General features: G+C 40.1%; 1 protein-coding gene across 8 annotated transcripts in view; it reads right to left on the reverse strand.

The window, feature by feature from the left end:
- The window catches only part of LOC124204441 (uncharacterized protein PB18E9.04c-like), a 41,685-nt gene that overhangs the window by 18,076 nt on the left and 9,170 nt on the right, over nt 1–14,439 (reverse strand). Inside the window, exons 1-17 of one of the 8 annotated variants that reach the window (XM_046601507.1) lie at nt 14,156–14,399; nt 13,724–13,935; nt 13,503–13,587; nt 12,928–13,214; nt 12,699–12,838; nt 12,158–12,268; nt 11,048–11,285; nt 10,858–10,978; nt 10,621–10,797; nt 10,273–10,529; nt 10,100–10,212; nt 9,973–10,017; nt 9,754–9,853; nt 7,657–8,212; nt 6,437–6,636; nt 6,239–6,325; nt 5,911–6,174 (exon numbers count right to left, since the gene is read on the reverse strand). The gene's annotated coding sequence lies outside the window, so the exon portion shown is untranslated. The other 7 variants (XM_046601506.1, XM_046601504.1, XM_046601505.1 and 4 more) reach the window with 7 other exon arrangements.

Below are 14,439 nucleotides of genomic sequence, written 5' to 3' on the forward strand. Positions count from 1 at the left end.
AAGGACAGAAGGAAATGTTGAAATGTTGGGACGAGCCAGGCCTCGATTGAATCGAAAGATGATTCGATTAGAATTGAACCTACAAAATAAATAGAAAACATCAGTCATAAACAACACAGAAGAAAGCCAAATTTCGGCATCAACAACTGAATCTATGATCATTCATTCAAGATGATGCACTTGTTTTTAATCGACTGACTGCAACCCTCAAGTCAGACCACTTGACCAGCCAAAGCCGCTATACGGTACAAGTATTATATAGTTTGTGTTGCACGACAGTGTAAAAAGTTGTACTTAAAGTTCAAGCCAACCGTGAACAACCATTTTGATAGATTACTTCAATACTTAACAGATCAAGTACACCACACGAAAGGGAGTATCCAAACTGTGAGACTGCAAGTATGCAAAGCTTTCCATTTGTAACTAGAATGCCAGCATCATAATCAACACCTGTTCGGATGAGAAAAAAAAAGACATTAATAAAGACATAAGCATCTAAATAGTCGGATGATAGATGAAAAAATGCCAGCATGACTATAGTGGTTACATCATACACAATAAGCATTGATCAAAAAGATAAAACCAAAGGTGACAACACCTGATTTGGACCGATTGATTCTTTCTTCTTCATTGAGGCTCTTCTTTTCCTAAAACTAGTTTCATCACAGAGTCGATTTAAACTGCAGCATCAACACTTTTGCAGATAAAGTTGGGTGTGGACTGTGGAGACACTTGACGTTGACAGTCGGACATTTTGTTTTCGACTAGGCGCTGCTGCCAGATAAATGTTTTCAACTTCCAAATAGCCGACTATTTAAAAAAAAGAGTTACAACTTGAAAGTTGAAAAGAGGAATTTAGAAAGAAGATGATCACGAGTCACGAACAAACTAGTTTTGTAATTGAGGAAGAGAAAGAGAAGAAAAAATTAGGTAATGTGCCAATTGGGCAATTGGCTAGTCGATATAAACGTCACTCACGAACACGCCGAACAATAATTCGAAACAACACCTGCAATCGGTTTCAGCTGGATTTCAGCGGAGAGATGTGCAATTCTTTAGTGTTTTTGTTTCGACTCAATCCAGCCCATTTATTAATGATCCCGACAGACGATTTAAAGCCCAGCTGACGAGCTCTGACTGTTTAACGTTTGCCTCTGTCGAGTCGCCAGGAAAACGAAAAATAAAAGCAACAATAAACAATGCAAGATGAATACAAAAAAACGTTTAAACGGAGGCGTCAAAGCTCTAATAAGGCTCTAATACGTCGTTAAATTACTATTACCGATTATGGCCGCTGTGCGACGTTGGCGTCGATCAAAAATGATCAAAAATCGGATCGACCAATGGGAAGGCGCGGAGAGTCGGATCGCCAGCGTGAGACTCGATAAACTATAGTTAAATACAATGTTAAACATAATCAATCTCGTGTAAATTGATTGAAATATGTGGGTATAAATGTGTTGACGCCATTCAATCATTGTTGAAACGTTTTCCTCCAACGGAAAAATTTCTACATGGAATGAAATGGTCCGTTTGACACTTGCAGCTAAAACAAACGGGTCGCTGTAGTACATAAGCAGCACCAATCATCGCAACATGTATTACGTCTATCAAAGAGCTATATTCGCTAAATTCTATTCGCTATAGCTATATTCGAGAATTCCAAAACATGGGCAAAACTAAGAAACTTCCACCGGCTCAGTCCGCTACTCCCAGCAAAGTTGCCCAGAAGAATGTTTTTAAGCAGCCAAAACAGCCAAAACAGCCTAATCGCATTACAGTACCTAAACCTAAACCAAATCGTCTACTGGTGAACATAATCAAAAATCCGTACTTTCCCCTCTTGCCTGCACTCAAGATAAAGACCATGAAGACGGCGTTCGTTCAATTTCATCTCCTGCACCTGTCTCTGTTGGGGTGGCACGCGTTTTTATGCAACAAAGGCAAAGCGAATCCAGCCGCCCAGGACATTGATTCGCAAGTACTTTTGCGAGAGATCAAAGATGAGAACGTGAAAGACCCGATCGGATTTCTGCCCACTGCGATGTCTGATGCTGACATCCAAAAAGTCATCAACATCAGAAATAACACTGCGCACCTGGATCTAAATTCCATTGACAAGACGGCGATGACAGATCTACCAGCACTCGTCCTTTTGAATTGCAGCATCAACCAACCTGCTGTAGCAACCGAAATCCAGAGGATTATCAACGAAATGTCGGCCGGGAACCTCGACGGTCTGGTGACCTTCTCCTTCGCATTTACGCCAGGGTTTAGTTTCGAAAAGGCCTTTGGCCTATCACAAATTGTATACGGGGTCATACTTGAGTACCTAGCAGATGCGCTTATGACTCTGTTGTTGTCGAAACTAAATCTGGCCAACATCAGTATTGATGTGTTTGCCAACCTAAAGTACATCATGGACCAGGTCAACACCAACCAGGACTACCTCGCCCCTGGGGGCGGCACCAGAGGCGACGCCCAACTCCTCGCGATCGTTTTCGACACTAGAAATGACAATGCACATGATGCATTCGTTCGTTCAACTACTGACTGGAAATTGCAGTTAGATTCCGTTCACGACATCCTGGACGTAATAAACCATCAAGCAGAAGCAGTAGAGGTCAAGAAGATTATTGATCGTCTCGTCGAATTAGAAGCCGAAGGAGCTACCGTGACTCAAGAAGATTTCACGTTTTTTGAGTAGAGGATTCAAGGCGTTAGAAAACCTATTTTGGCGTAAGGAGAGTGTCTCTGGCTGAGTATGGATATGGTTATGTTCCGACCAGCTGGGAGGCTCGCATCTTGTCAAAATAGAGTTCGTCATCATTCTTATGCCGACAGAAGATACAGGAGAGGAGATTTCTCAACTTTGAGCGGGACAGTGGTCCAACTGGACCATGGTTATACGTCCAGGATCACTGTCTCCGCTCAAAGTCCCTCGAAAATTGGATAATTAAAGTTAAGCTCCCAGGGTGAAGTGTAACGCAGTAGCCCTTTTTTTTTTTTTTCTTTTTGCTTTTTTCTTTTTTCAATTTTTTTTTGTCTCAAGCGTCACGTTGCGTGATTGTACAGAATACATTTCGTAAAATAAAAATACTCTACTTGTTGTCTCATTCATTGCCGATTATATGTTTTCATGTCATCTGTTTCGACAGCGATCACAGATTTTAGACACTGTAACAGTTGAACAAATGAATTAAAACTAACTGGGCTGGCTAACCATGCGATAGGATCAAGGTTCGAGTCCCGACTCAGGCAATCTTTTTTTTTAGAAATATTCAAAATTGATTCGTAGGTGTATAGTACTAGACCCTTCGTACCCGGAGATACTAAGAGCAGTTAGTGCCCCCATGCCCCAATACTAGTTAGTAGCCTTTAAGTAGACCTCAACAAATTTTGGGTGAGTTGGAAAAATAACTCGAGTCTATTACAGTCAATTAGCGGACGAGAAACAATCGACTATGCTGGGAGATTCTTCTCATTCGATTATTGACAAGCCTCATTCCAAATGTATAAAAAGTTAATGTCACCATACAAACACCCTTTGGCTAATATGACGAGAGAGACAAAAAAAGGGAAATGAAATCGTTGTAGCGGTGCTATAGGTGCTAGAAAGAGCTGATGGTGGAAGGCAAAATAACATGCAACCCATCTTGGAACGCGCCTCAAATGGCTCTAACTTGTGCTACTCGCTAGACAAAGTGTTACGCCGGTGTTACGTCAGTTGAGTGAAAAGAATGGCAAAAAAATCTTCAAGCGTCCAGCACAAAATGACATGCAAACGAAGTACTAAACAAAAACGCAATTTCTCATCATCATGGTAGAGAGAAAAGAATCTAACGTCAAGAACAATAAATTTCAAAAACTCGTGTGGTAAAATACAAAATGGCGATCGATTTGTTCCGGTTGATTCAAATTAAAAAAACAAACAAACAGAACGTCAACTCGCAAAACAAACATGCTGACTTGAAAAGCTCATTAGCAGTTTCACTTTGGTGCTGGGACAGTCTGCTGAATAACTGCTCGCTCGCTACCGATCCACAATAAATTGATTGCTGATCAAATCATCGGCAAATTAATCGACTTTTGTAATTGATTTGGTTTTTCACAGCAAAACGATTCTGATTTAAAATATTCAAATGGCCCATCGCCCAAACGGCAAAAAATGGCAAGACCAGGAGACCGAAAACGTGAGTGATTTTAAAGCGTCGACTATATTACGACAACAAAGAAATGGCCAGCAACTTTTCGGGGATTTCGGCATTTCGCTATAGCGGGTACAGTACTTTTTCATCAGAGCTGCTCTTTCGAACTATATAGTAGATGACTAGAAGTAAAGAAGAACTGCGTCCTACCTTGAAGCCGGAGACTGGGAATTGACGCTCGACCGTCGCAGGTGCCCCGCATTCACACAGCAGAATAAATCCAGGTGGACGCCAAGACAATAAACGAGGGCGAGTACTGTAGGACATGCTCGTGAATCCATTCACATTCGGAGGAGGAAGATAGAGTTGGTCCAATATCCGTCCAAACAGGTTGACCTTCAAAGTCCAAACAAAATTTGAAAAAGAAAGGAAAATGACTCGTTAAATGATGATGAAGGAAAACTGTGGGGAGATGACAAATAAATTTCTAAAAATCTATATTGTTCTACTGGTGGACAGTTCAGTCAAATCATTCAAGAAATCCATCTGACTTTTGGGTTAGAAATAAACTGAAGGGGAACTGAATGCAACATTATGTACCAGTACAGGGTTGGACCCGCGCAAAGGTCAAGGAACCCGAACTCAGTGCTCATCAGCAAATGAGCTGTTCTCTATAGTCTGAGAAGATCTGGCCACCAGCCACAAGTATAGCAAACAAATAATGAAATAGTACAACACCTTAAAACAATGACGTACCTATCGATCGCTCAGGCAGTAGTCCACTGCCGATGATAATACCAGCACAGGCAAAACTAAACGGTATCTCAAGAAAGACAAAAATAAATCATATAAAAATACGGTAGTACCCCAAAGAAACGAATTCCCTATTTCAAGAAAAACAAAACGAAACTTTGGGTATGTAGAACTGACCTATTGGACACAATAGGCTGGGCAATGGTTGTTGACAGTTGATGATTCCGGAAGGGAGGCAGGGTTGCTACCGGCTTTTGATTCTGAGGCCGCGGAGAAGCGGAAAATAATGAATGAGATATTCAAAAAATGCAATCGTCCTCCTCTTGTCATACATTGGTTATACAATCGCCACCATCGCCACCACATCCGCCAAGTCGACCGTCGACGTCACCACTAGAAATGATCCCGTGTAAAAGACAAACAAGAGCTGTGCATGAAAATTCAAAATTGGCATTTCACACGATCGAATATTCGGCGAAACGACCAAAATGGCCCAGTGGGGTAGAACGATCAGAAAAGAAATAGAGAGTCTGTGCCATCAGAAAGAGATGAGATCCTCACAGTTGGACACATTCGGCTCAGATCTGATCGAATAACTCGAATCGATTGCAAAATGAAAATCAACGACTTTTCGCCAATTCAATAATTGCACAACTGTGAAAGAGAAAAAAGGGTTGGCATAACGAACATTGTGTTCTTGTTAAGAAAATAAATATGTCCAGAGCGTAGATTAAAGACCTCATAGCTGTAGCATGAATATACGTAAGAAAGAAAATAGATAACAAATGAAAGAGCAACTTACCCTACTATTGTTGGCCGTGTAGTGTAACTCGTGTTGACGCTTCCACTGCAACGACTCATTTGAAACGTCCTGCCCCACCGTTCTTCGCTTTTATCCGGAAATTAGAGGATCGTTCGTAACGCCTTCCCTTTACTGGAAAAGAAAACTAAGAAAAAATAAAACATTTTGCAAAACTGATTCATGCCCTTATTTGGTGGAAAACAAAACCTGAATTTATTGCTAATGCAAGGTGTCACACAGAGGGCAAGGAAGTCGGTTCTTCTTACGTCGGCCAGTGAACTCTCAGGATTCCCCGCGTTGTCGAATTGCGACTTTTTTCGCTGTCGGATCTCAACCTTCACCGTGAGCTGAATGCAAATGACTCGCATGGTGGCTCTCGGCTGCACTTTAAATTCGGAGGTTGATTGGGTGTCGCCTTCGTGTTGTTGAAATTTTCCGTTTGGTTCAAGTGGGAGTTTAGTTTTCATCTTTCTGTTGAAGGTCGTAGTGTTTACTTTTCAATTTTCGATCAATTATCACCAACATGTCTCGATACCTTCGTTTTTTAATCCAATCCAAAAGATGGCAGCGTAATTGGCCGTGAATCGCCATTTGATTCCAGAAAGGGTATGACAGCAGCCAACTGAATGAACAGAAAAACAAATTATCAAATGGAAAATTTAACTATCAGCTATCTATGACAAACTATAAGAACATTGTGTTCTTGTTCGGTGCCAACCAATTCTATTTATACCTTTCTTTCTCACGAATCCATCACCAAACATGGTAGCTCACTTTGACACTAGGTCCAGGTCATGAGTCAGTTCACCGGAATTCAACAGGGATTTCATAGGCCGCAAAATGTGGGCTGCCAGTTTCGAGGCGGAAGTCGATCCCGATTGAAGCGCGGGCGTCAGTTGAGAGGCAACGGTGCTGTTTTGTTTTTGATGGAATCTGTAGAAAAAAAAAAACAATGTTTAATTGCAATAAAAGATTAGACCATGATGGTGGATGCCTATCTACAGACTTAAAATATTGCAAAACCCTACAAAAGTTGGACAGAGCTACAGCACAATAATAGTACTGTACAAGTTTTGAAAATTGCCAGAACAAGCTCACGTCTGAAGCATGTTGCAAATGAAAGCTATGCAAGTCATGCCAGTTGTAAGCAGCAAATCAATCAGAAAGCAGTAGCAGCCTCCAAAACCTATTGATGAATCCGAGACTGCTGCCGTCTGATACCAGCAAAAGTAAAACTTGCAAATCTTGTTGTTGATGTTGATCGAGTCTGCACACCAAGGGAAAGAAACACAAAAGTTGACAAAGTTGCCAATAAAGTAAGGAGAAAATGTCAAGTAAGAGAAAAGGCATCCTACAAAAGATGTGCTTGTCCATATATTGCTGTGCACAAATTCATCAAAAGTATGGATCAGTTACTCTCATCAATTGTTATTATTTTGTGAACTATTTACCTTCTAAACAACTTCAAGTGCCTTGTGTTAACTATTAAGTAATTCTATTCTATCAAGAAAAGACACGAGACACATGACGAAACGAGAACTGACCAGAGACAGCTGACGAGTTTCATTTCCCGTGCGGCCATTAGCGCCGTTGCCAGATGAAATTTTATTCCCACTCCGCCACTCGGCTGCTCATCTTCCCGCCCAAATTCAAAACAAAAATCAATGCAGGCAATCCGTAAAAACGACGAAAAGGCAAACGAATAAGCCAAATAAACATCTCATTAGATAGAAAAAGATAAAAGAATAAATCTATGAGAACATAAATAGCTGAACATTGCATTGACTGCATGATAGGTTTTTTGGTTTATCTTTAAAACATGCCATTATCGGCTCACTCATTAGTGATGCTAAAAGCACACGTCGATTAAAAAAATACACACAATTTGCATTTTGAAGTTTAAACAATTTCAAATTTTGGCGGTTAAATTAATGAAAGGAGGAGAGACTGTACCTGAAAGTGTCGTCGACGATGCAACTCCCGAGTCCGCCTCTGTGGGTTCTTCTGAATATTCTCATCCGAATTGGCGGATGATTTTTTCTGGAAAGTCAACGTCGTCTGCTGACCGGAACTGGTAACTTTGACGCTCGTCCTCCGCTTGGTCCGCACGCTGACTTCCGGCGTTGAAACGGCAACAATATTCGGCTGCTGTTGGACTGATGTAACAGCTTGAGGCTGAGCGACAACTACGGGTTGAGCCAAGAAAACTTCAGTTGTTCTTCCGGCTGGATTGGCGGCTGAACTAACGGCTGGATTGGCGGATGGATTGGTGCCTGGAATACTGGTGATTCGTTGACGACGGGTGCTGTTTCCTCTTCTTTCGGTTTTGTCGTTTCTTCCGCTTTTTCTTCCGGCCGGATGGATTTCCTAGGTAGATTAAGATTTGATCGCACCAATTGTTATCAGCAGTGGCCCAGTTGTCACTCTCCCGACGCCAGGTGCCTGGACCATAATTGGAATCAACAGCTACCACCAGCCAAGCCACGAGCTACACCATAAGCGTCTGATTCTAAACAATTAGGATAAAATCAAATTACAATTAAAATGAGTTCTTTAAATTTAAAAAAAACAAACAAAACAAATTTAATTTCGAGAGTTCTTGCAACTTGTCGCCTTTTTATTCGATCGTTAAATCGGTTAAATCTTTATTGAATTTGATTTGATCATTTCGAGCGTGATCGCGAAACCTGATAAACGAAAGACAAAAACTAGGCAAGTTTAAATTAATAATTAAACTTCAATTAAACTAAACTAACACAGTTGACAGAAGAGAAACAGAAAAAAGTTTCAATATTATTTAAATATCAAGGAGAGAGAGCACATCCGTCGCTGTGTGTGTGTACTACTTGTTAATACAAACTATAACATAATTAGTATAACAATTTTAACAATGGAGTTGAGTGGACACACTGGAGTCGCTACTTCCCCAGCCAAACCAGGATACACGGATCTGAATCTAGCACAAATAACCCCTCACATACACGCAGTTCACAAGTTGTTGTCCACATGATACACCGGGCGGTGTATGACATGGACAACATTGTTGGATTCCAGCGGAAACAATGCGCATATGATCACTGAAGGATATCCGACTAGCCCGTACAGAGCGCAGCACCAACCTATATGCAACACATTCTCATTCAACACGACGGAGCAAGGCAATTAACCCAATGACTGCGCAAACAAGGGCACTTTGCACTGTCAGAACAGCACCAGTTTCCCATCATTCCACATTTCATTTGCCTTTTGCGCCGACTGAGGAATATTGGACCGATCCCAATATCGACGAAAACCGTCCCCCAGCCAACCCTCCCGAGTTCCCTCTCCAGCAGCAAGTCACGGGGTCCATGTGACGCCACAGTGGCGCCAGAGCGGATGTATGACCAACCAACAATACTCACCAGGGGGTTCGAACCCTGGTCTCCAGGTGCACCACTGCACCTATTCCTAAATGACGCCCTATCCCATACACCCACTCGTCCCCTTTGTAATATTGTAAAAAGAAAATGTTTTAAGTTTTAAATTTCAGTGGATGATGACCTAACAAAATAGAATCCCGCTATCTTGTTGTATCGATGATTTATGGATAGGCCTACGGGTAAAACTTTAACACACGTCGTGTAAAAAATGCGATTAATCTATCAATTTAAAAAGATGCAACCAAAAAGTTCAAACTGTACTGGTAATAGTCGATGACCGCCGACCCGAATCCTGTTCCAGGCAGTTTGTGCAACCAAGACTTTTTCTTTCCCTACTCTTTATTGAATTTCAATTAAAATTCTTTCAGTTTTTCCCTTGAATTCCATTTGTTTGCCCATTGCGTATTTTATTCTGCTGTTAAAATTTTGATGGTCCCATTTCGGCATTTTAAAAAATTACTCCGCCATTAGATGGCCGCTCGACCCAGATAAATGTTAGTGATTTTTTGTAATTTATGAAGTGGCAATTAATAAAATTACAAAAGGTAGCTAGATTTAAAGTAACTAATCACAGCAGTCAAAGAATTTTTCCCGGGGCGAGACGAAAATAACAACAACACACTCCACTTACTTGTGTCTGAGTAATTCAAGCAAAGACAATGACTTTACGAGTGTTTCTAATCGTGGATAGTACTTCCGAGTCACCGAGTGCAGTAAATATCGAATCTGCACTAAGAAAAATTAAAAAAAAAGCAAAAGAAATGTTAGACGAATAAACAAACTTCTGGCACCCCAATTCTAAAAAATAACGTTATCAATAAACGCGAATAAATAAGATGGAATCTCTTACTTTAATAACTTGGTTGTTGCATTGAGGAACAATAGCGCGTCCAGGCTGGTGAAATAAAAAGAGCACATGTAAGTTAACAAACCACTTGAACTTTTGACCATTTGAAGCTTTGAATATAAATACTTACATTGATTTTAGGGGAATTTGACGACTGATGAAAATCAGATGGACGGATGACATTTTGAAAATGGGAGATGTTGTTATTCGCCGATTTCCTGGATGCATGGAACGATTGAAAAACTGCACAAATTAACAACAAAATAATTTTTCCGTCATGGCTGTTTGTTAAAACAACCTTACCTGATTATTCCTCTCCGTTGGTGCATCTTGCATTTGATCATAGTGTCCTGGATTGGCCATGTCAACTTTCTGCTTTACTCGTAATGTCACTGTAACGTAAAGTTAGTCGAATCAACACGCGAATAAATATACGGGACATACGAATTGAATTCAAGCAGGAGTTGAGTCTAGTGTTGGCAGTGTCTCTTGAACATTTACTGATTGCAACGCCTTTTCTACGACCTCCATTTTATTAGATTTTGTTGTTTACTTGCTTGCTGTTTTAGCGGGGTGAGAAATAGAAATGAATTTCTCGAATTTCTGAAAGAGAAGTTTTTGCTTTTGAAAGATAGCTTTAGTTTTATGTACCTGGTTTTTCCTGCAAGAAATCAGTCGAACTTATTGTGTCCAAGTCCATGGACTGCAAGTAAAATGTCTTAACTGTTAAAAGGTTGTTGGAATTGCAATACAAAATTCATCATGTTGGCAATTTTTTTATGGAAAGTAGTTGTGGGGACCCACAGCTTTACGCTTCTCGAATTATCCCTGTTCAGAAAAAACATTAACCAAAACAAACACAATCACAATTAAATAAAATTACAGTACCTCAGCAAATTGAGCCTTCAGTTTCACTACCTGGTTATTCTTGCCTTTGCAAAGAAGACTGGTTTTCCTTCATGAGCAAAATTCTGGGTTCCTGCTTGTTCATTACTTAAAATTTGTGCACCTGTCGTGAAAAAACAATACTACTAGCTGGTTGAATAAATGTATAATCTTGAAGTGTTTGTCAATATACTTTTTCTTCACAGCTGTCGTGGCCTCTGACTCAAGAGAGCCAAATCTTCAATTTGATTCATGATTTTATACAAAAAAAGGAGCAGTCTGCATTTCAATAGATACAAAATGCCATTTATGAATGCCAAAATGAAGCTTAAACTGCAAATGGAGTAAGAGGATTCAAAGTTCGAGCATAACTGGAAAGTCATCTTCTGTCTTGAGCAAAGTGAACTCTTTATGCAGTAAATAAAAACAACCTGCAATGCATGGTAAATAAAGACACATTAAACAAATTCACCGATTCAGATAGTAAGGTTTCTTCTTACAATAGGTGGCAAACAGAAGCATGACAGATAAATACTAGTTTTCAAGTTCAGTTGCAATGTCCACATTTGGTTTTTCTTACGTAGACGTGAATTGTTGATTAGAGTAACAATCAGAGAATTATTTCAATTTTAAATCCGAGATTCAGAACTACAAACTGCTTTGTGCTCAAACCTCAAACCATTTCTTTTCTCAAATTTACACACTCACTAAAAACACTAACTAACAGCTGATTCAATGAAAGCTTTTCCTATTGGACGACGCGCATGGCGCCCCATCACGTGACGGAAAAATAAATAGATTCGTTGATTTTAAGTTTTTAACCCTTCAGTGACGTTATAATCAATATTTCTTCAATATTAAAAAAGCACTCAATACTTTATACACCAAAATATTGTTTTTCACAAAAAAAGAAAATACCATTACGATGTGAAAATAGAAAAAAAAGGTTTAAACCTTGAACGCTAGGTGGCTTCAAGTTTGATGAATTGAGGAAACATTTTTAATTGAACTGAAAATTAAATTGAAATGAATAAACTGAATTGAGAAAAAACCGCGAGGATGAGAAATAGAGCAAGCAATGTCTTTCCATAAACCCTTACGCATCGAGTGGTTATTGAGCACCAACAGCTCATAAGCACCGTATTATCCCATTAAAATTAAAGAAAAGCCTTCCACTTTGAATTTTACCTCACCCTCTCTTCGTTTCGTCTAAATGACCCATTCAATGAGCCCCCTCATTTTCCAATCATTTTGGTGAAATTCACGACAGTAGAGGTGAGCAAGGACTGACTGGGCAATTTACCAGAGACTGAGGAGAAGAAGAAAATGTTGCCAGTCACTCGTCCATCTGTTGCGATTCCCTCCTTACGAACAAGCGGCACTTTATTGGCTTCCGTTTCATTTTTGATCTGTTCTATGAAGAAGGAAAAACAATTGATTGATGTATAAATAGTTAAATCGCACCACACCTAGCCCAGCCTACATAATACATACGTATTGTATTGAGTGTGTAGGGTGCGATGAGCTTATTTCAAACCACGCCCCATTACCAATGCCCCACAAACAAAAACAAGCAAAGCCGCCATAGTCTTGTGCTTTCTGTGTCTACAAGATTCAGACCCAGCAAATTTTTCACGGTTCTCTATTCAAGCAAATTCTAGGGCTTTAAATTTCAATCGTAGAATCAAAAGGATCGAAAAATTGACATCCGCAAATTCAACAGGCGCCTCGCAAACGAACTGAACCTCAATTGAAATGACTGGCAACGCGACTACTTCCGCATGAGGAAATTCAAAATCGTTCCAACACATGCAGGGGAAAATCAAAAAGTAAATTCCACGTACCAGTATGATAATGCGCTGCTGGTGTCTCTGCATTCGAATTCGACGGGTTGTCGGTCACTCCAAATGATAAGTGAAGGTGGTTGTTCTGTCCATTGGCCGTCGACATCGCCATTCACGCACCCAGGTAAAACACCACTAAACTGAAAATGGGGTTACAAAAAAAATATGATTTAGTCAAGTAGTTGTGCTAATTGAAAACATTGTTCCAAAGTGAAATGAAAACACCAACCATTCACAGACGGACTCGACGAGTACCAAATCCTATTAGACGACGACGAGAAGTGGCACTTTCAACAACACATTTGAACTGGATAACAGAGCACTATGACATCTCCACAACTGGCACTAGATTGTCACGATATCTCCTTGGATCGTCTGTTCACTTTTCAAGAGTCGAATGGTTGCGTCCAGGTCGCCCAAATGCGACGAGTAAACTCAAGGGCGAAAGAAGAGATTGAAATGTTGGGACGAGCCAGGCCTCGATTGAATCAAAAGATGATTCGATTGGAATTGAACCTGCAAAATAAATAGAAAACATCAGTCATGAAAAACGCAGAAGAAAGCCAAATTTCGGCATCAACAACTGAATCTATGATCATTCATTCAAGATGCACTTGTTTTTAATCGACTGACTGCAACCCTCAAGTCAGACCACTTGACCAGCCAAAGCCGCTATACTGTTCATTGTTCAAGTAGTAAAGTTTGTGTTGCACGACAGTGTAAAAAGTTGTAATTAAAGTTCAAGCCAACCGTGCACAACCATTTTGATAGATTACTTCAATACTTAACAGATCAAGTACATACCACGAAAGGGAGTATCCAAACTGTGAGACTGCAAGTATGCAAAGCTTCCCATTTGTAATTAGACAGTCAGCATCACAATCAACACCTGTTTGGATGGGAAAAAGAAAAGACATTAAAACACAAAAATAGTCGAAAGACTGATGAAAAAATGCCAGCATGACTATAGTGGTCACATCATACTCCAGCATAGATCAAAAAGACAAAACCAAAGGTGACAACACCTGATTTGGATCGATTGATTCTTTCTTCTACATAGAGGCCCTTCTTTTTCTAAAACTAGTTTCATCACAGAGTCGATTTAAACTGCAGCATCAACACTTTTGCAGATAAAGTTGGGTGTGGACTGTAGAGACACTTGACGTTGACGGTCAGACATTTTGTTTTCGACTAGGCGCTGCTGCCAGATAAATGTTTTCAACTTGCAAACGGCCGACTATTTAAAAAAAGAGTTACTTGAAAAGAGGACTTTAGCAGAGCTATAGAATATTCTATAGCTCAGACTTTAGAAAGAAGATGATCACGAGTCACGAACAAACTAGTTTTGTAATTGAGGAAGAGAAAGAGAAGAAAAGACAAAATTAGGTAATGTGCCAATTGGCTAGTCGACATAAACGTAACTCACGAACACGCCGAACAATAATTCGAAACAACACCTGCAATCGGTTTCAGCTGGATTTCAGCGGAGAGATGTGCAATTCTTTAGTGTTTTTGTTTCGACTCAATCCAGCCCATTTATTAATGAACCCGACAGACGATTTACAGCCCAGCTGACGAGCTCTGACTGTTTTGCGTTTGCCTCTGTCGAGTCGCCGGGAAAACAAAAAATAAAAGCAACAATAAGCAATGCAAGATGAATACACAAAAACGTTTAAACGGGGGCGTCAAAGCTCTACCAAAGCTCTAATGTGTCGTTAAATTACTATTACCGATTATGGCC

The sequence above is a fragment of the Daphnia pulex genome, chromosome 10 (assembly GCF_021134715.1).
Source record: "Daphnia pulex isolate KAP4 chromosome 10, ASM2113471v1".
NCBI lineage: Eukaryota > Metazoa > Arthropoda > Branchiopoda > Diplostraca > Daphniidae > Daphnia > Daphnia pulex.